The 23,354-nt window shown below is 45.0% G+C and overlaps 2 protein-coding genes across 2 annotated transcripts in view; one reads left to right on the top strand and one right to left on the bottom strand.

The window, feature by feature from the left end:
- The window catches only part of LOC139747675 (uncharacterized), a 90,524-nt gene that overhangs the window by 4,799 nt on the left and 62,371 nt on the right, over window positions 1–23,354 (top strand). The window lies entirely within an intron of this gene.
- LOC139747676 (neuroplastin-like) overlaps window positions 1–23,354 on the bottom strand; it is a 73,037-nt gene that overhangs the window by 21,896 nt on the left and 27,787 nt on the right. The gene's annotated exons all lie outside the window — the stretch shown is intronic.

Genomic DNA, 23,354 nt, shown 5'->3' with positions numbered 1-23,354 from the left:
ACAGATACTTTTATCGTATAGACGATGAGAAGGAAAACCAGACACCGAGTTCTTATGCCGGATGACACCAGATGAGGCAGGGGACATGCAAAATGGGTCATCATCCTGCACAGTTCTTTGGAAGTAAAGCTTCACTGGATATTTCGTCATACAACACAACTCGAGTCTTACCTTGAGGCTCCAAGGTAACTTGGCGAAGCAGGTGAGGCGTAGAGTGTCAAGGAGCTACGAATTATATGTGAATGAACTCGCTAATTAAGAGCATCTGCTTAGATATATATATATATATATATATATATATATATATATATATATATATATATATATATATATATATATATATAGATATTTCGGTAGATACTTTGATGGGTAATAGACACAGGCAAAACAGATGAGTTAAGAGTCATTGAATATAGATTATTGAATTAGGTAGACGCACATATGGTAAACATGATATGAAAGGGCCGTCAAGACTGAAGTGCCATTGCGAAACTTATCGCCCCTCGCTATCTTGGACAACATGGCCATGTTGTGGTTGTGGTGGTGATGATTTTAAATGGTGTTGGTGATAACGATAATGAAGGCGAGTGGAAAGTAGCCAGTCTTCGTGGTAATCTTACTGAAATAGCATCAACCACTTGTGACGGGCGCGGCCGATGAATATCTTTGTAAAATCAGGACTTTTTCTTTCTGCTTCGCAGGACAAAACCTAAGGGTTTAACCCTCCTCACATCACAGACTTTCTCCATCAAACAGGAACTGTCTCTGAACGAGATGTAAAGGAAATGATGAGAGAGATTGATGAGACTCAGGTTGAGATAGAGCGTTTGAGGTCTCCTCCAATTTCGGTCAGAGAGATGGATTCCATCGGTACCAATAGGGATCCCACGGCTTCTGATGTCATCGGTTAGTTCTACCAACTTCCTGCCATCAAAGAAAACGTCAGATGGGGTAACTAATGCATTCCAAAGTTTGGCGTAAAGGTACTCGAGTTTGAGGAGCTCTTGCGTGGACCCAACTCCATTCAGCGGGCCTTAAACTTCAGACGTCTCTCATGGTGGGTAAAGGTATGGAAATGAACCAACCACGGCTCAAAACGACGGCTAGACTAGTTGATAACCACGGCTGTAGATCGGCCAGACACGTCCCTAGACTGCTTGATAATCACGGTTTGATTGGTCATAACCATCATAACTCAGCTGGCTAGGGGAGCAGCTGGATTGTCTAAATGTCATGGTTCGACTGGCTCAGAACCACGATCCAACTGGTTAAAAACTACGACTCGACTGCTCAGAACCCCACCCACAATTCGACTGGCTAAAACCCACGACTCAATACGTAACAAATCACGACCCATTTAAAACTGGGACTCGACTGTTTAAAGCCAAACTTATAGATACACCGCCAGTCCTCCGTCACTGTATACGAGTGCCAGTCCTCCATCACCGTATACGAGTGCGTTTGTTGTTCATCTTAATATAATCATCTTTTATGACAGTTTCACGATGAAGACTGAGCTGGAGGGTGTGTGTGTGTGTGTGTGTGTGTGTGTGTGTGTGTGTGTGTTCATACTTAGGAGTAAAGACTTGGTAAATATAAGCAAGGTTAAGATACCGTGCTAACACAAGTGTAAAGGTCTCTCCACGTTACACATGGATAGGATAATCACACAAACACACACACACACACACACACACACACACACACACACTGTAAGAGGTCTCATCACCATCAGCTGGTATGGATCCAAGCTATGCACTCGCCATTTGCTGTGAGATAAATACTACTTAGAGGCATTAAGGTGTACTTACATTATGCTGGGGTAGGGGAGGGTCCGTGGCAACATTAACGGTAGCACACGAACAAGCATTTTAAGACCACCTTAATGAAGGCTCAGTGAGCATGATGCTGCACTTCAAATGCTTCTTTATCAGGTATTGTAGTTGGGTAAGTGAAGGCTCAAAGGCTACGGTGTGAATGATCATAGCCAAGTAAATGAAGACCCAGAAGCACTTAGTTCGAAGGTCTCTATATGAAGTATCGTGGCCTATATAAATGAAGGCTCGTAGCCCTTAGTATATGTAGATTTACGAGGTGTCGAGCATGGCTTCCAGCCTGGATGAAATGTGGGTGGAAGAGATCCCGTCGAGGGTGGATACCGTGTGAAGGTGTAGGCACTGGAGTGTGTGAGGAGCCCAGGTGGTGGGAGGAGAGGCAGATGTTGGTGAGGGGAAGGAAGCGGAGGCCCTGGGGAGACAGATGGTGGTGAGGGGAAGGAAACAGAGGCCCTGGGGAGGCAGATGGTGGTGAGGGGAAGGAAACAGAGGCCCTGGGGAGGCAGATGGTGGTGAGGGGAAGGAAACGGAGGCCCTTGGGAGACAGATGGTGGTGAGGGGAAGGAAGCGGAGGCCCTTGGGAGACAGATGGTGGTAAGGGGGAAGGAAACGGAGGCCCTTGGGAGACAGATGGTGGTGAGGGGAAGGAAACGGAGGCCCTTGGGAGACAGATGGTGGTGAGGGGTAGGTACTGGAAGCCTGGTCAGGAAGTCGTGGGCAATTATGTTACTCTCGAGGCTGTGTGTTCCTCCAGGCGATGGTCATCATATTGCCTCCGCCTCAGTGCCGTCCCCAGTGGGGCCTTGTGAAACGATGGTGACCTTACTACCTCGATCTCGATAGTGGAGAGGAGGACCATACCGTCCCGAGCAGCAACGAGAGAGAGAGAGAGAGAGAGAGAGAGAGAGAGAGAGAGAGAGAGAGAGAGAGAGAGAGAGAGAGAGAGAGAGAGAGAGAGAGAGAGTGGGGGTGGGGGGTGTTGGAGATGTTCGTCCTTCCTCACATCATCACCAAATTATCGGATGAGAATTTACCCCCAGAAGTAGCCACCCCATGTGACCCGATACCACTAATTATCGGAGAAATGGCGCCTTAGGACTAAGTGGTATCGGTCGGTGTCTGGGGAGGGTTATCGGATAGTATAAGAAAGGATCAATGGATTCAAGTGGAACCACAAAGAAATTAGATGCCTCTGTAGCATTAGATATTCTAGTTACGAAGATATATGAAAATGAAAGTCAAATCTAAATTCCTATATACTATTTCCATCAGTTTACGTAACGATGAAATGAGAAATAATCCAAATTTTCTTTCTCAAGGGACATGTTCCGGAATGCTTGATGTCTGATAGTCTGTATACACGACACATTTCGTGGGACTCTCTACTCTCTATGCCATCCGATAGAAGTATCTACTAAATCTCAAAAGCCTGTTGTACATCATCGGAAATCCTGGAATGTAAATTGAAATTTTATATCTGGTTAATCCAGCAGGTACCCGAAGCAAGGTGGGTCAGGGAGAATTTTTTGATATTAAAAAAAACTTTCAAAAAAACGGATGGTGACCCTGTATCCAGGTGCTATTCAAACCTGTAAATTGTCCTATTCCACTTTTACCCTGTTTGAGTCCCGTGTCACGTAAAATTGCCACAGTTTTGCAATAGTTTTCATCACTGACAATCTTGACCACGCACGATCGTGTTTCTGTGCGTTCTCAATATACCCGTCGAGAGAAAAGACGAAAATTCAGTTTTGTGAACTATTAAGAGACGCCATCACATACCGACGTCGTGTTCATCAATGAAAACTTTCCTTCCAAAGTAATATTTTCTACGTGAATACCTTTAGTAATCTGTTGTTTCATTCACTTATCTTTTTTTTGTCATTTCTCTCAACACCTCCCAATTCTTTTATTTAAGTTTTGCAGACTTCGATAACGGTTTCTGATTACTTTTTCACATAATTTCTCCACCCATTCAATATTTTTTGATCTCCTAAGCGAGCAACACTTAACCTGGGGTACCCCAAGTACTATCACACTTACTGGTTCCTCTTCAGTTCATTTGCACATAACCACATTGTTACACATTTTTTGTTATATTCACATTTCACATCCAATATTTTTAAGGTCTTATTCTTTGCCTCTATCATCTGTCTTTTCTCTTGATATATCTTTCCTCCCTTTCCTTTGTCTTTTACTCTCACACGCCACACCACTCAACTTCCCCGTGTCACACCACTTAACCTCCCTGCGTCATGCCATTTACACCCTCCCATACATTATGCCACTTACCTTCTCTCATAATACGCCACACTCGAAACTGGCCTTTCCACCCGCCTCCCCCTGGACACTTCCCACACTTCCTTCATCTTTTACCATCCACCCTTGGTGCCCGCTCTTCACGCAGTGAGTCTGTGTTAGTGTGTTAGCACCGTTTTAACCATGACCCAAAATGCATAGAATGTGTGGCTGTTTGTGAAATTCGTAAGATTTCGTCACTGAAAAACGAACCGTATAATCTAAGCGAAGGCTAACTTTCATGAGTGATCGTAAATACTATTTTGATGGAAATTATTGATATGAATTAATCAGTCATACGTAAATGGGATATGGATTCGAAGAACTTCTAGTGGTGTTTAGGAAATACACTTTGAGATGTAGAGTATCCTCGTGGTACATGGGAAGGGACTTTTGGGATACGTCAGAGGTCCTGCGGGAGTTGTTGACGACTTAGAAGAGGCAGTGATGGAAAAGGATTGTTCAGGGAGGAATAACATATCATACAGTGCCGTTCACATCCTACAGGAGCACACACGAGGACGTACAAAAAGTAGTGTTTGATATGTGAGTTGAAATGGATAGGAAGCTATTGTTCTTACAGGAAACTGTGATCTTGGATATATATATATATATATATATATATATATATATATATATATATATATATATATATATATATATATATATATATATATATATATATATATGAAATAGAAATACTGTCATTCTTCAATCTTTTGCTAAAACAAGGAGAAATTTCCTGAGTGTATTCCTGAAAAAGATTATTTCACACCGGGGTGAAATATCATATGGATTCCTCTCTCTCTCTCTCTCTCTCTCTCTCTCTCTCTCTCTCTCTCTCTCTCTCTCTCTCTCTCTCTCTCTCTCTTTCCGTCCAGCAGGCGACCACTTACATGAAGCATACCTCAGCACCTGTGCGTCAACAAGCCATGAGCGGATCTTCCCTTCTTACCTGGAGTTCTTTATTTTCACATGAATCCTTATGACAGTAATGTGATCATCGAAGTTCTTGCTTACTGAGGATTCCCTGGACTCTTTATTGGCAGGTGTTCCTCTGTTTTGGCTTTTATCTGTGGCTTTGCTCTACTGAAATTCGTATATTTGGATTTTTGTTTGTGAGGTTTTCTATGTATCTTATGCTTCTCTTGCTTTCGTTTCTGCTGGTTTGTTTGTCAAAGGAAGATTTCTATTAGTCTGTTCGTTCTAGGTTTGTTTTGGTAAATTTGCTTTTTGTTGGAGAGTTTACTCGTCTGTGATTCTGCGTTTGTTCGCTGTTTATTCTGCGAGTTTGTTTTCGTTTGTTGGGTTCGTCTGTCATGTTGACGAGTCTCATCTGTGCTGGGCGTGTGGCGGGAGTGGTCGACCACACGTAGGGCTTCATCCTCGTCATATTCACTCATCCACTCCTGACAGATAACTTGCATCTTGTGCCAAACATATTCTTCCTCTCTCTCGTTCCCTCCTGTGGTTGCTCTAACCTTACCTAGGACCTTCTGCATGAGCCAACGGGGAATCGTCCTTCCGTTCTTAATGATCTTGTTAATCAAGGCTCTTGAGGGCGTGTCAGTGTGGTAGTCGCCTCGTTATCCCAGCTCCTCAGGTGGCTGTCTGAAGGAGGAGGAGTAACGTTAAGGAGCACCTTACCCTCACCTCTGGAGGTCCTTCTGTCACTACAGGGAAGAGGTCCTCCTCGTTGCAGACACACACATCGAACTCGCTGGTGCCTCCGTTCGTTCTCCCAACGAAATAATGTCGTGCTTGAGGTGATGCTGAGAGTGTGAGAGATAATGACTCATATTTTCTACGTCAGTATCGCGCAAGATCTCGAGATAATGAGCAATATACGAGGGAGGCGACCCCAGTAAGTCGTACCCACCTTGCAGGGTTAGGTTTATTTCTTTCCCTTTCTTAATTACATACTCTCTCTCTCTCTCTCTCTCTCTCTCTCTCTCTCTCTCTCTCTCTCTCTCTGTCTGTCTGTCTGTCTCTCTCTCTCTCTCTCTCTCTCTCTCTCTCTCTCTCTCTCTCTCTCTCTCTCTCTCTCTCTCTCTCCATCTCCTCACTTCCGCTACGTCTCCCGGCTCATTCCCATCGAACACCCATCCCTTCCTTCTGGCAGATTCCTCGGGGGCTTCACTTCCATCAAAGAAAACGTCCTTTGGGGACTGACTTTTAAAGGTTCCAAATATAGAACACAAAAGTTTGTCTCGCTGGAGATCATCTAAATCCTGCGATCTGTCGATATGGTTCTTGGTTTTATGAGAAGTTACGAGAATCTTGGACTCGTGACCAACTTTCCTCAAGGCAACTCATATATATCTATCTATCTATCTATCTATATATCTATCTATCTATCTATCTATCTATCTATCTATCTATCTATCATACTATTCGCCATTTCCCGCGATAGCGAGGTAGCGTTAAGAACAGAGGACTGGGCCCCCGAGGGAACACCCCCACCCGGCCCCCCCCCTCTGCTCCCTCCCTTGGAAAATCAAAACAAAAAAATGAGAGGGGAGGATTTCCAGCCCCCCGCTCCCTTCCCTTTTAGTCGCCTTCTACGACACGCAGGGAATACGTGGGAAGTATTCTTTCTCCCCTATCCCCAGGGATAATATATATATATATATATATATATATATATATATATATATATATATATATATATATATATATATATATATATATATACTTTATCACAGACTGGTCTACTTTGTGGACTGATAATGTAGATACGTTTCTATCATCTGATCAATCGAAACATCTCGTCGTCTGGAAGAATAGACGTCGACCTGGGAAGACCTTGCGGGACCTGACCGTCCTAAGAAGACCCTTGGGCGAGGCAGGCAAGTTTCTCCTTTACAGAATGACGTTCATTACGAACGTGAGAGATTCCCTCATCCAGGAGAGGTCTGGCTGGTGTCTAGGCTGTTCCTCATGGCCCATATCAGGCTGGTGTCCAGGCCCATATCAGGCTATACTGAGCAGAGCTCTTCGTTTGATGAAGGTCCTTGACAGGCAGAATAATCCTGAAGAATCTAACAACAAACAGTCGTAGGTTTGGGCGGATCTTGGTTGTTAGAATCAAAGGCAGCCATTCTGCAGTTTTCTGTCATTATACTAATTATCTAAGTCATACTTAGAGAGAAGGACAACGCTCCTGAGGTTGGGTTAAATTTTTGATGAATTCGTGTCTGGAATTTCCACATTTGTTATGCAGAGAAAAGTGCAGCGACGTTGCTCGATGCATTTTATTCCTAGCTAAACCTGGAATATCATGATACGCATGATTTCTGTTGCAAAACATTAAAAAATTCATAGGACAGACGAGAAGCCAACTCACTAGAGGCTTCGAGGGGTCAAGAGGTCGGAATTACCTTAGGCAGATCCAGGTACCTTACCAGACGTGGCTAACACGTTAGTACCTCTACCTGACTCTCTAGTGCCACCACCTGACTCACCAGTGCCAACATATGACTCACTAGTGCCAATACCTGACCTACAAATGCCAACACCTTGCTTGCCATTGCCACCAACAGGTACACTATTGCCAACACCTGACTTTCCACTGCTATTGTCACCCTGACTGGTCCTTCCCTCTCTGAGGCAAAAGTGTGTCCCTCACTCGCATGCTTCAGTAAGAAATATAAGCTTGACATCATGACATCACGATTACTACTATACGTACCTGAAGTCGGGCTCTACTTTACGTAATACTAAGGCGGGATATTGCTACTATACACCTCAGGCTTGGGGCGCTACTCTAAATAATCCTCGGGACGGTGTACTTCTCTACATACCTCTGAGGGAGGAGTACAGCTCTGCATAACTTAGTCGGGGCAAAGCTCTACATAACCCTGAGGGATGGGAACCTCTTTCTGTACCTCCTGCAGGCGAGACTCTCAACAACCCTGGGAGGAGACGAAGGGAGGGTGACAGTTTAACCCCTCCCTCATCTCCCTAAAGAATGTCTATATAAATCTAGTTCTCCCTCTTGGGTAATTAGAACCCTGGATCACAGGTGGCCATCATGTGCTGAACTCTGTGTTGAGTAAAGGGTCTTAGCCAAGGTTGGCCTCACTGATCCTCTCCTGCCAGAGAATCACACGTCAATATGAACCTTCCGTCATGAGGCCCTTAGGGTGGGTTCTGATGCTTACTGAAATTTAAAGGTGGTAATGTCATTGTGTGTCTGACCTTTCTGGTCCAGGGAGTGGGTTCGGGTCGGGAGTCAGTACTAGGCGCATCAGACACGCAAGATTCGATTCTTTCTCAGATAAGATAAGAAACAAGGGATCTGTTTTTAATCATATAACATCAGGACTCCTTCTTCGAGGCTCCTGAGTTTTCAAGGCAATGCTACAATCAGTAGCAGGGACATGATGTATTCCTTTACAGTGAGAAAGTTCTTCGATGAGATTCTGCTCTCTTTTTGTCCATTGACGCAACCGCATGATGACGGAGTCTGGCAACATCTATATGGGAAAATGATTTGGTTTTTATACCATAAAAGGCGAGAAGGAATACGTCGCCAATTCTTCGTACATAGACTTTATAGATCTCTTTAAATCAGGACTTCCATTACAGGACGCGACGGTGTTAAGAGTTCCTTGTTGTCACTTCCAGGGATAGAGAGAACAAAGGCACGCATGGAATAAAACATTGAATGACTTTAATTCAGAAGTGAGCTAGACAAAAAAAAATCGAAGAGAAACTTTTACGTCTCAAATGGAAACCGGACACCAAACTTGGTTTCGTAGTGATGACCGGGGAAAAGATTCATTGCACCGGAAAAAGGTACTTTAAAAAAAAACCGGGAGAGAACGACCAGCAGGTCTGTAAGGGGAGGAAACATTTATGTATTGTTTCCCAGTTTGGCGCTGCAGACTCGCCTGACCTCAGCCACCGTACCTTCCGCCTCAGTCAACGTCCTGAGGAAGCAACACGTCTGCGCACTGAGGATTAAAACCATTGATCTAAAGCTTTACTCACGGCGATAAAAGTGGGACGAGTAGATAACACAGAGGAGATAAGTGGTAGGAGGTGTGAGGGAGGTATGTGGAGGAAGGGAATAGTGAGATAAAGTGAGGGATGAGAGACGTGAGTTTGGAGATCATTTACGCTCGCGGTGTCTCTCTCTTGTCTCCTCGCCGAGGAAAGAGATGAGGGAGAGATGTACTTCATAAGATGGAAGAGACGGGACACTGAGGGTTTAGTGAGGATTGAAAATATGTCGTTTCTGAGTAACACTGTGTCATGGTTGTGATAGAGAGCTACACTTGTGAGCCACACAAGACGGGTGTTGCTGCTGGTGTGTGTTCTAACACCCTCAACCCAGCCTTGGGTGTACTGTCCTACACCCAACACCTGTGTGACACAACCCTGGGTGTACTGCCCTACTCCCGACACACTCAGGTGACACAACCCTTGAGGTAATAACCTAATACACAATCTCCATCATTTGTCTTCTCTTGACTCCACTCGTGCAGGCACAGCATGCATAACCCATGCAACATTAGTTGTACATGACCCTTGAAACATAACGTGCATGATTTACGCACGTAAATCACTTTTTCTTATTTGTAAATGATGAGCATCGGCTCTATACTCTGATTTACAGTTCACATTTGCATACTATCAAATATTCAACGATGGTAAAGTACTCGTACCTCGGAAACAACACTGGTGTGAATGGGCTGCGAGGGATGTGGGGACAAGGGTTTCCATGATCCATACAACTGTTGGGTGCTTCCCTCGGTACCGAGCAGCCAGCCGCTCGGCTTTAGGTCGGCATAGCTCTCTCTCTCTCTCTCTCTCTCTCTCTCTCTCTCTCTCTCTCTCTCTCTCTCTCTTCCACCCTCGGGGTCGGCCATCATCAAATATTTAAGTGTTTTTGTTGCTCCGCTTCAGCGCGAGGGGCGGGAACACTTATCGTCGACATGTGAAGAGGATTGGCGCGCCCCGAGCGGGGGCTTCGTCTGCACTACACGCCAGCAGCAGCAGCGACTGTCAGCCAAACACGAGGGTCCTTTGGCTGAAAAGTATCTTGAATCATATTTCTATCTATGTCCTTTATAGTGACTGACGTCAGATCCAATCAAAAGCGACCCCGAGTGAGAGAAATAAGGGGAAATAGAATGCGGAAATAAATTCAGGGATTTGCAGTTGTCTTGAGACCTGATTCTTAAAGGCAAGAAAGATTATGGTATAAGAGGGAGAGAGACGTAAGAAGGATGAGAGAATTCCTAATCTTCGCTGCTGGATAGAGGAACTGTGTTATGATAACGGTCAGTCCTCGATTGGCTGGTCTTCACACAGAAACTGTAGGAAGCAGCAGCCAGACGCGTGTGGCTCGTGTGCGCGCGTGTGTGTGTGTGTGTGTGTGTGTGTGTGTGTACTATTATACATCCACATTTTTCATGACTAATTGCTTATAAACGTGTATGAATGAAGGTGTATATGGCTGTGTAATCCTCGCGCCCCTAACACCACGCAAAGAACTTGAGGAGGAGGGGAGGCAGAGATGATATGGTAATTTGATCTCCGGATCTGCAACCTTCTCGGAATCAGGAGCAAGTTGGGCGGAGGTCTGACTTAATGCCGTGAGAGAGAGAGAGAGAGAGAGAGAGAGAGAGAGAGAGAGAGAGAGAGAGAGAGAGAGAGAGAGAGAGAGAGAGAGAGAGAGAGAGAGAGACCGTGATGCACAGAACCCACTAGCAGCGTGTTTAGGATTCCACAGCAAGGATATTGCCACTTTAGAGAGTGGGGACTAAATTCATCTCGAGCAGGACCTCGGATGAGGAGAACCTTGAGGTCATCTCGAGCAGGACCTCAGAGGAGGAGAAACGATGATGATAAGAACAGCCAATTTTTCATATCCTCGGCTGGTCATCCGTGAGACATGAAGCGATAGAGATGAACAGTTGGAAAATGAGTGAAATGACACTTAAGAGGGAAGTGACTGGGGTCATTGATTGTAACTGAGACGACTCATGTAACTGACGAGAACTGATGTGAGTGGCGAAATGTCTGAAGGAAAAATTGAGGTGATTTGTAAGAAACCTGACATGACTAATGTTCCAGGCAAGAACGGCACTGAGTGAGGTGACACGTAGGGAGTAATATGACTGAAGTGATTAGTAAGGTTAATATAATTTCACGTGACTGATCCCGTCAAATTACATCAAATTTCTTTTGTATTACAAAGGACGAGGTACCCAGAGGGCGTATGTCCGAGACTCGATCCATTAACCTCTTGATGGGAACATCAAATTATCTTGTATCACCAAATCTTGATGATGTGATCACTTAAAATCGAACCAGGAACGCGGAAGCGAGTCAAGGAAGGGAGGGATATTCGAGAAAATAAGAAAAAGAACATCACAGAGATCGAAACGAGAGCCATAAATCTGTCTCTCGTGGAGGTAGAGAACCCGCATCGCGATCTCTGTCTGGTCTTGAAGGAAAGAAGGGAGTCGTCAAATGATTACCCCAGCAATAGAAGTTGTCCTAGAAACGAACTTTTATCTCTTTGTTTGAGGCGTTTCCCGTAAAAACTTTGAGTCGAGTGTTTTTCTTTTTTCTTGTGGGAGACCTAATTTCCGAAGCCGTCAGTGGCAGATGGGATTCCCTAATAATAGTTTTTGACGTTATGGACGAAGGTTCTTACTTGTGGTGGTGCTTCTCTCTCTCTCTCTCGCCTGTCCCGCACTGTCAACCACATTTGAGCCTTTAATTCTTTATCTCTGGTGGATACTCTGTTGGTAGTCATCGATTGCCTCATCGAGAACCACAGACTGAAATACAACAGCCCCTGGCAGCTGCTGGTCAGTTAGGATAGACTTAACAAGAACTAGGGAGAACCCTCTTGAAAACGAGACGCACAGCCTAAGGACAGAGTCATAATAGAATAGAAATTGGTACATGGTTGGATCTGGCTTCCCTCAGCAGACGTCGCTTCACACAGCCAGGATGGTGAGTTGCCTTCTGGCACCAGCTGTTGAGGGGGATACACCAGCTGGCCGACCACCACGGGGGAGGGAGGAGGAGGAGGAGGAGGAACTCTCGCTGCGTCGTTAATGGACGCCTGAACTACCCATACGAGGCATGTCAATGATGGGAAGATGACGACAGTGGGTTTTCCATAAATGGGAGGCTGCCATGTCTCAGACGTCAACTGTGCTAATCCAGATCTCACTCACCGTCGTGGGGGTGAGGGAGGGAGGAGCAGGACGGATGCTAAACATGGACGACGTCCCCTGCTGCGGGTCATCAGACTCGTACCTCCTTCAGAAAGGGCAACGTCACCATAAGTCCACGAGTGGAAGCTGTGTCTCACTCGCTGCTGGGTAATGTTATCTCCAGTTATCGCTCTTATCTCACTCTTTTCATACGTGAGGTCTAAAGTGCATCAGATATTGTCATCCATATCGTCTCCAAGATTTTTAAGGACTTCTTGTAGTACAGACAGAGGAAGGCTGCTGGGCGTCAAATATAGAACTGAACACTAACTATCATATGTCCTTTGGTTCTTGGGCGGGCTGATATAAGAAGGAACTACAAGAATAGTGTCATTCATCCATCCTCCCTCACACCTAGAGGTCATATAAAGTAAACACGGATCGTCTCCTGCCCTGACACACACGCCATCACCATCATTCGTCGGATCTATAAATATTTGTGGTCGCTTACGTCACATGGGGGAAACGCCATGCGCGACACCTCAACTCAGGATGCAACCGGAGGCTCCCAACAAGCAGGAACAGGAGCAAGATCAGCAGCAGCAGCAGCAGTAACAGCAGCAGTAGCAGGAGCAGCAGTAGCACCAGTAGTCACAACGCTATGATGTTTACTGTCACTGAACCCGCTGGTTTATATGTCTGTAAAAGAATAAAGAGAGGAAAATCAGAGAGAGAGAGAGAGAGAGAGAGAGAGAGAGAGAGAGAGAGAGAGAGAGAGAGAGAGAGAGAGAGAGAGAGAGAGAGAGAGAGAGAGAGGATGTCCTTTTCGCTCTCCGCCTTCAGTCGTGAGGGAGGTGAAGGACCCAGCTGGCTATACACACTCGCATTACCGACCATTACAATGCCCTCAGCGATCAGGCTCCGGCCGTGCTGGGTTCTGGACACGCTCCTCCTCCTCCTCCTCCTCCTTCGCTGGATGTGATTCACTTCTCGCTCATTTCCGGCCGACGTTCCTTTAATTACTGATCGCAGGAAAACATAACACAATGACTTCCGGTAACCAGTTTACCTGGCCGGTGATGGAGAGGCGTATACGTCGCTGGGGAGAGGAAGGGGAAATGGGGTTTCCGCCCTGGGATACAAAGGCTGTTAAGGAATGGAGATGGTCGTTGTGTGGTGAGGCCAAGTCGCCTGCAAGAGTTTCGTCCGCCTCCCCAGGTTCCCTGGGTCCTCACGTCACACAACACTGCAGCAGATCCTCTCGTCACAGATGACTACACTAGATCCTGGCGTCACACAATACCACACCCGACCCTGCCGTCACACAAGACTACACTAGATCCTGCCGTCACACAAGACTACACCAGATTCTGCCGTAACACAAAGCTACACCAGATCCTAGCGTCACACAAGACCGCACCAGATCCTGGCGTCACAAAAGACTACATCAGATTCTGCCGTAACGCAGAACTACACCAGATCCTAGCGTCACACATCATACCAGATCCTACCGTCACACAAGACTGTCAGTCGGCCCACAGCGAACCAAGCCGTTCATCTTCCCAACGGAGCTGGTCAACGACTGTTTACCTCTCTCTATATGTGTGTGTGTGTGTGTGTGTGTGTGTGTGTGTGTGTGTGTGTGTGTGTGTGTACATAGCCACTTAAAACCCAACAATTCAGTTCAAAGGGCAAGCCATACCTGCGGGCCCCCAGCAGGGGTGGTGGTGGTGGTTGAGGTGGGGGGGGGAATGCTTGACTTGGAATCTTAATTACTGATTCATTTACAGCCGTCCTTCAGACGGAGGCCTCATAACCATCCCGAGGGAGACTAAGGAGGATATGTTGCTTGAAGTGTGGTGACGAGGTGCGTTGCCTGTGTGGTGGAGAGGTGCATTGGTGTGTGGTGGAGAGGTACGTTGGCAGCGTGGTGGAGAGGTGCATTGGTGTGTGGTGGAGAGGTACGTTGGCTGCGTGGTGGAGAGGTGCGTTGGCTGTGTGGTGGCGAGGTGCGTTGGCTGTGTGGTGGAGAGTTGCATTGGTGTGTGGTGGAGAGGTGCGTTGGTGTGTGGTGAAGAGGTGCGTTGGCTGTGTGGCGGCGAGATGCGTTGGCTGTGTGGTGGAGAGGTGCGTTGGCTGTGTGGTGGAGAGGTACGGTGGCTGTGTGGTGGAGAGGTGCGTTGGTTGTGTGGTGGAGAGGTGCGTTTGTGTATGGTGGAGAGGTGCGTTGGTGTGTGGTAACGAGTCTTCGAATCCCTATACCTTAGTAAAAATCTTTACACTCAAGCGACCAACCAACGCTATCATTTCTTCTATTTTCTAATGAAAAAAATGGGAGAACATATACCATTATCTTCTCCCTTTATCATGAAAAATGGTGGAGAAGATTTAGTTTACAACCCTCCATCCTTGACGTAACGAATGACGTCACAGCAACGCAAACCCTTTCGCTGTTTATTTGTCTTACGCTCACAGGATGACGTAGGTGCGCTTGGGGAATGAAAGTGCTAAGCTTTGTGAATGACAGGAGCGGATGGTCTACCAACCTATTGACATTGTTATGACTACTGGTCATATATTTTTTTTCTACCCCCACACAGTAGGGTGGCTTTAAACTCCTCTCTCTCTCTCTCTCTCTCTCTCTCTCTCTCTCTCTCTCTCTCTCTCTCTCTCTCTCTCTCTATCTCTTTCAAAGTTGACTATTGCCTACTTAAGGCATAACCACGGCTTCCGTGATGATAATTCTTCGAAAGATACATCCGGGTGAACATAATCACTTTGAATAATACAACAGTTACGAAATATACAATTACATGATCAACAGGCCATTAGGTCGTGTGTCGATTCTCTTAAAGACGACCGAACAATCAACACCAGTTTTATTCCTGTACAGAAAACCCTCCACGTTTGATTACCACCATCACACCCAGGGAGATTTCCACAGCCAACTATGTTACCTCTGAGCACGACGGTACGACCCTCGGGCATGACGGTACGATCCTTGAGTACGACGGTACGACCGTCGAGCACGACAATGGTACGACCCTCGAGCACGACAGTGGTACTCCACCACGATCCCTGCGACTCGAGCCGGACCGTAGAAGCCTTTAGCACGACGGTACGACCCTTGACATCGAAGGTACGACTCGAGAACGATGTGAGGACTACCGAGTATACGACTGTACGACCCTTGGGTTTGATGGTCTGGCCTTTGACCTGATGCTCCAGAGTTAGGTCAAAGTTTGCGCCATTATGCCCAAGGGTCGTGCCATCGTGCTCATGGGTCGTGCCATCGCGCTCATGGGTCGTGCCATCCTGTTCATGGGTCGTGTCATCGTGCTCATGGGTCGCACAGTCGTTCTCATGGGTCGTACAGTCGTTCTCCAGGGATTAAAGCTGACGGGGACTTTTCGCCTCAGAAATCGTGAACCTTGCATCCGTTTTAGACACGCATCCATTTAAAGATTTTCTTTGTGGATATTCTCTGCACCATTTCCAGCTGTCTGGAAATGTCTGATCTTCCAAGAAAGGCGTTAGGCTTGAGACAGAGCCTCCGCCTTCTTCCAGAGGGAATAGCATTAATACAACTTTTTCTCCTACCTCAATTACTGACCATATCTTCCGTCTTTACCCTCTACATCCGCTTCTTTCATCGTATATATTGATAATGTTCCCTCACACTAGGTGCCTATCCGCCTCCATTTCTCTCGCGCAATCGTCGACCTCTTTCTGACATCTGGTGTCTAAATCCTTACCTCCAGATGCACTGTTCATACTTAGCGTCTCGTTATGATCTATAATGAAGGTATAGAGGGACCAGACACTGGAAGGCACCGAGTTTCAACACATCCACATGCAATGAAGCATACACGAATACATACATACCTATACACACATACATTGTTATGCTCTTACTCCTATACCAGGGGGGCCCAGAGGACGTGGAAGAGAGTAGGATTTCGAGAAGGAGGTGTGTTGAGGATCTCCCCGAAGAAATGCGAGTAGTTAACAGTTGCCGAGGATCCTACACCATAAACTCCCATTTCTCTTGGAGAGGAGAGGAGGAGGAGGAGGAGGAGGAGGAGGAGAAAGGAGACGTACCTCTTTACCTTTCTCTTCTCTCCTGTTCCAGTGTTCCTCTCCTCCGCCTCTTCACTATCACTCTGGATCGGGAAGATGGAAAGAGGTTCGCTCACTTCAAGAGTTCTCTTTGTGCCTTGATTTTCCACTTATGTTGATGGAAGACTTTGTTTACTTGTCTATACTTTGTGCTGGGGATGTACTTGCAGGATGTGTTGCCTCCATCTTCGTCTCTTTGGTTTCATATATATATATATATATATATATATATATATATATATATATATATATATATATATATATATATATATATATATATATTATATACACACACACGAGCAACTTCACCTGTAGGCTGAGGTCGGACTCTTTCCATATTCAGTACTAAAGGGAAACGTTTCGAAGTAGAAATAGAAAGAAAGGAGAGAGAGAGAGAGAGAGAGAGAGAGAGAGAGAGAGAGAGAGAGAGAGAGAGAGAGAGAGAGAGAGAGAGAGAGAGAGAGAGAGAGAAAAGACAGAGAGTGACCAATGAGAGGAGCAGGCTCTCTCTCTCTCTCTCTCTCTCTCTCTCTCTCTCTCTCTCTCTCTCTCTCTCTCTCTCTCTCTCTCTCTCTCTCTCACCTCTCACTGTGGTGGCATGCCACGTCGACTGACTCCCCTTCCCGCCGTAAATGGAGAAGTCATGTAATTTGTGGTTTTGTGTGTTGTCCCCTTGGTATTGTGGGTCCTAGGTTCACTCACTCACCCTTACATAGACGAGTGCATACACACACACACACACACACACACACACACACACACACACACACGCGCGCGCGCGCGCAGACTCATTATATATATATATATATATATATATATATATATATATATATATATATATATATATATATATATATATATATATATATAGTAGGGAACTCGCGCTTTGCGACATCTGTCAAATGTCCACATCAAATCAAACTTCTGGAGGGAGTTCAGACTGCATTTGTTTGTCAACTGTGAATTGATTTCCATCACTGTGGTGACCGAGGTGGATATTGCTTCGTTATAAGTTAGTCGTTCATCACCAGGACAATTACACACTTCCAGCCTTGATCACGAGGTAGTTGGAGACTTCTGTGTTAACGATGATTTTACAGGTTGTTCCGTCAAATGACTGTCACTGTATTGAGATCCTGGACGGTGTTGGAATGTGTCAGTATACACAACAAGGGTTGGTTGGTGGATGGTTGAATCAATTACTTCCATACGTGAATCCTATTCGTGGTGATGCTCAAGTTCATGGTCTCCTGTGAATGACACGTTGATCTGCATCTTGTTATATGACATATATGTCTGCATCTTTGTCTGTCGATCTGTTCTTTTTTCTTTATCTCTGTTACCCGGCCAGTTTTTTACTATGTTTCTCTGTCAGTTTGCTTCCGTGTCTGTATCTGTCTGTCTCTTTTTGTTCGTGCTGTACACCTTTCAAAATGTCTGTTTGTCTTCCCTCTCTTCGTTCCTTCCCTCCCTTTCCTTCATTCTCTCTCTCTCCCTCTCTCTCTCTCTCTCTCTCTCTCTCTCTCTCTCTCTCTCTCTCTCTCTCTCTCTCATTACCCTCCGAAAAATATATGAAATTGCAGTTGATAGTTTAGGGTATTTTCATCTTTTTACCTCCCTCCCCAAGAAAACGTATCTTTCATGGCTGTAACATAACATAATGAAACGCTTCTGTACTTAGACTAATCATGAAAAATATCACATAATGCTTCCTAGAACCGATAGACACCCGATAGATACGAAACGAAAGGGAATGGAGGATAGGGAGAGAGCCTTTGCTTTGCTATCCTTCTCTTCTACTGCTTATATGGTACGTATGTATGTGTGTGTGTGTGTGTGTGTGTGTGTGTGTGTAGATCTATAGGCAAGTGTGACCAGACGAGTGTCATATCCCTGTGGTGCCACCAAGGCCCCCAGCACAGAGCCTGGTTCCCTCCCTTGCCCTCCAAGTGTCCCAGCTAATGCCTCCTGGTCTCCTGCCTGGCTGGACCTGGCAAGATCAATGACATGAGCCTCGTAATGATCCAGAAATTAGGGTAATGGATGTTCTGGAACTGATGGTGTGTGTGTGTGTGTGTGTGTGTGTGTGTGTGTGTTAGATACGCTTTTTTTTATTGGGTCATGCTGGGCCATAGCCGGAGGGGTTCAAACATGTCGTGTAGGGATGGATAGACGCTGAAGTCTGTTGGTTAGTCTTTGGGTCGTAGGCTAGTCAACCATTAGGGCCACGAAGGGCTGTCCACCGTCAAGTTATAACCACGACTGAGGGAAAATTTCTAGACGCCATTTTTTCCAGATGTTTACGGTTATTATTCGTGGACCACAAACACACCCTGTATGTAGAGGATGTGAGAAGGACCCCAGGTATCATGTGGCATCAGAATGTTGTGTGTATGTCTTCATCATTAGTCTGACGTAGAAATTCATGGCAAAAAAAATAATTAGCAAAATTATATATCTTTTCCAAAGTTGTCCTTCAAACTTTATCATTGTTGTGATCTCAATTAGATACTGAAGGAAGTGCCGTTAATGAATTACTGCATAATTTGATAAATTGATACAAAATGAAATATCATACAAAATTGAAAAAAGCCCCGTGCGAAGCAGAAATTGAACAACAGTGGTATTAAAACTGGAGGTTCAATATTGAGTATTTTTACGTCAGATATGACTGTAGATGCTGAAAGATTGACTCAAGTAGATAAACAAGCTTAGCCTCAGAAAGGACATCTTAAAGGGGATCGTGACCAGCAGAAACAATAACGAAGAAGAAGAAGAAGAAGAAGAAGAAGAAGAAGAAGAAGAAGAAGAAGAGGAGAAGAAAGAAAGAAAGAAAGAAAGAAAGAAAGAAGAAGAAGAAGAAGAAGAAGAAGAAGAAGAAGAAGAAGAAGAAGAAGAAGAAGAAGAATTCGTTAAAGATGAACAGTGAGATTTTCATTAAGGTAAACACGTCGAGGTCAATTTTTGAAATTTGCTGACGGTGAGAGTCGAAAGTTTTTCTCGAGAGAATTCAGAAGAAGAAGTGTGTCAACATGAGAGCCTGGCGGACTACTGGATGAAAGTAGAAGTGCTTGAGGGGTAGACTGCGCTGGGTGGACCTCGGGCCAACTTTAAGCTTTGAATAATCTGGATTTTTTTCTTTTTTTTTTCCCTGGGGTGGCGGGGGGTAAGGCTGTCCTACCCACATCATACTCCTCACTCAAGATGAAGTAACTTGAGACCACTAGTGAACCATCAACAACTGGTTTGTTTTAGAAGAGTGTTTGGTAAAATCTCACACACACCCCAAAAAAGAGTTTATCTTACCCAAAGTTAGGCGAAGTTGAACCAACTTGATAAGTCTTAACTGGTGGTTTCATTTAAGTCTAGCGAGGTAATTTTTCTTTCGAAAAATAATCTTAAGTCCGCTTTGAGGATTTCTTCATTTTCCTGGTCGGTAAAGTGATCGCTCTTGCTCCCCTCTGATGGAGAGAGTCTTCCCCGGACCTGTGGGAAGGTGTCTTCAGTCTTTAAGATCCTCGAGACCTCAGCGGAGGAGAATGGTTCTGGCTTTTACAAGAGATGAATCTCTATTTTCTTCAGAGATGCTTTTGCCTGCCATCCGGGAAAAGCATAGGCGTGTCCCGTTGTTTACCCTCATGAACTCAAAGTGTAAATCCTTTCAAGAAAATGCTGCTGGGTAACGTCTCACTTATCTTGGCTCTTATACAGAAGTGTTTATTTCATTGCTTTCAAATGATAGAATCTATCAAGGAATATGTACACGGAGAACGTAAGTAAGGACTCATGAAATAACCTTGCATTTCTTGCTGGTCTAGATCGACCATAGATTTGCTTTAAAGCCTCAGTCATGCGTTATATTCGTCATACTGAATACAGTTCTTGGATAGAAGTGTTGCTGGGAATCCAGTGAGTCCTAAACTTAAGCTTCGAAAGAACTGCATATTGTATATATTATATGATAATCTGTTGGCGACACAAGGAAGCGTTTTAGAATATCTAACATTACTATTTCAAGGGGGTTGTCTCTTATTCACGCTAGATTCTAATTTTGAAACAAGCAGTGCATGACCCTTGAACACGATGGTAAGTCCCACAAGGTATGACGTCCTATAGCCTTTGACCAAAACCAAATTATAATCCACTACAGCCCCTTGTCTCTCTCTCTCTCTCTCTCTCTCTCTCTCTCTCTCTCTCTCTCTCTCTCTCTCCCTCTCTCATACATCCTCTTCACTACCTTTCTCTCCCTGACGTAGCTCACCTTTGTGTAAACACCAGCCACATCCAGCCAAGCCAGTCAGCCCGCCAGCCAGACAGTTAATCCCACAGGGAGGTTACTCATTCCATTGACGCGATAATATATTCATTTCCTTGCCTTACAATGAAGCACTTTACCCGTCCTGCGTAAGGAATACATCCCAGAGGTGCAATCGTTGCACAAAGTCCATTGCAACGAGCTTGGACAGATCATACAAGCAACAAGAGATTCATAATGGATACACAGACCACACAGACTCCAAGACCCAGGGGAGGTAGTATGGCCAAAGACTTATACACATGTCCGTGTAGGAAACGACTACTCTCATCCTTCGAAGGGAAGGAGACTAGGAGAGATGATGCCTGCCATCATCTGGAACAGATGAGAAGGACTGTGTGGAAAAGAAGGAAACAATTAGAGAAACTAATTCAGACAAATTTAGAGGCTCAAATAATCTCTCTCTCTCTCTCTCTCTCTCTCTCTCTCTCTCTCTCTCTATATATATATATATATATATATATATATATATATATATATATATATATATATATATATATTGTCCCCCAGCTGTTGGCCAACAGCCAGTCCTAAATCAATAAGTACACAAGAGCAGAACTACAGTAGAGAAATAGCAGAGAATCTATTACACTTCTTAGAAATAAATGTGAATCTATTGCACCTCTTAGAAATAGCTGAGAATCTATTGCATACCTTAGAAATTGCAGGAAATCCGTTGGAAATCCCTGAAAATAGCTGAGAATCTATTGCATACCTTAGAAATAGCAGGATATCCGTTGGAAATCCCTGAAAATAGCTGAGAATCTATTGGACATCATAAGAAATGCAGCGTATCTATTGCGCCCACCTGGAAACATGTTTTGCCATGATATGCTGTGATTTCGTGGTCTGCATGACGTCAATAAAAGGAAATACAGTGATTGGTCGAAATACATGGTCTTTCACGAGGCCAGTCGAAAGCGACGTTCTGATTGGTTAGTTCTACGACGATTATACAAGATGCAGTTGACCAGTATCTCTGATTGGTTGATACAAGCTACAGGTCGACATAGCAATCATCGTTGAATGAATTTCTTTCCATCGTATCCTAGAGTAACAACCCCCCCTCCCCCCCACACACACACACACACCCACACACGCACACACACACACATAATTTAACCTACTCGAACCTAGCCGTATGTATAAGGTCATATAAGAGAATGGAATCTATTCCTTGTGACACGGTACCATCACATGAAGCAACTATTCAAAATAGGCATAGTTCAATGCTCTAAAAACGATTCTATCCTATAGTCAGAAAACGATAAGAAAAACAGAAACTAGGGTGTTCAGTCCCGATGTCTCTAGGGTGTTCAGTCCCGATGTCTTTCTCTACTACAAGAACAAGGAAGATATAAGCTGGATGCCTCCGGGGGTTGGAGAATCAACTTATGATCCTGCAAGGGAGAGATATACACGTCAAGTTATCTATACCGATGATGGACGGGGTCAGAACTACGGAGGAATCAGCCCGTACAGAGACGCCCCTAACTTTCCTTTCCTATGGGCAATTGTCCTGATCAGTGATAGATGGCGTGGCAGGGAGTACGCCCCACGTCACGAGGGTTGAGGCCTTGGAGAGACAATACGACCAGATCGTAAATAGATTGTGGGGATGGTGGAGAAATGATTGGTTCATTTGACGAGGATCGTAACTTGTGGGTGGTAACTGTAGATGGTGGGGGTGTGGGGGCTCGTGCTGGTAGATAGATGGGTAGATAGATGAGTAGAGAGAGAGAGAGAGAGAGAGAGAGAGAGAGAGAGAGAGAGAGAGAGAGAGAGAGAGAGAGAGAGAGAGAGAGAGAGAGAGCTTATTATTGAAGTAACAAGTCCTGCTTCATTAATCCTGAATCTTTCTACTGAAGCAGTAAATACCAGTTATCAACATGCGTTAAGCACAAACAATCATGTTTAATTTACATGTCAGTTAAGCGGGTAACAACCAGTGATTAAACATAGGATATTAACTTGTGTATTTTCCCTCGTTGTTTTTTCGAAACACCTTTTCTTCCCTCTCCACACCGTAACATAACAACATGATCAGATACGTAAGAGAACGGAATTAAGATAACAGCTGATAAGAACAGCTTCATCAGAACGGTAATTGTCATAGGTGAAGCTTAATTACCTGCTGACAATGACAGGGATTGAATGAATTCATCAGAAACCTCTCTCTCTCTCTCTCTCTCTCTCTCTCTCTCTCTCTCTCTCTCTCTCTCTCTCTCTGACACCACCTGGATCCTGACAACCAGTCGGGCTGTGCCAACACCAAGTTCGTGTGTCTTTTTATGACAACACCAGGAAAAACCACAGGGACTCAGAGACGAGGAAGGAGGAAGTTTGCTAATGACCCAACACGCACTTTACTGAGTGCGTTATGTATCGTCCCCAGGCCTACTGAGTGCGTTAGCTAACCACCACGCCATCTACTGTGTAAATTACCCACCACGCACTCTGCTGAGTGCGTTATCTAACCACCACGTCCCCTGGTGAGTGTGTTTATCTAACCACCACACACCCAACCCAACGAGTGTGTTATGTTTGTCACCAGATTCCTTATAGAGTGCATTATATACCTTGTCACGCACCTTACACATTGGG

This window comes from Panulirus ornatus, chromosome 69 (genome assembly GCF_036320965.1).
Source record: "Panulirus ornatus isolate Po-2019 chromosome 69, ASM3632096v1, whole genome shotgun sequence".
Taxonomy (NCBI): domain Eukaryota; kingdom Metazoa; phylum Arthropoda; class Malacostraca; order Decapoda; family Palinuridae; genus Panulirus; species Panulirus ornatus.
Note: the sequence above shows the minus strand (reverse complement) of the source record. Positions and strands in the feature narration are given on the sequence as shown.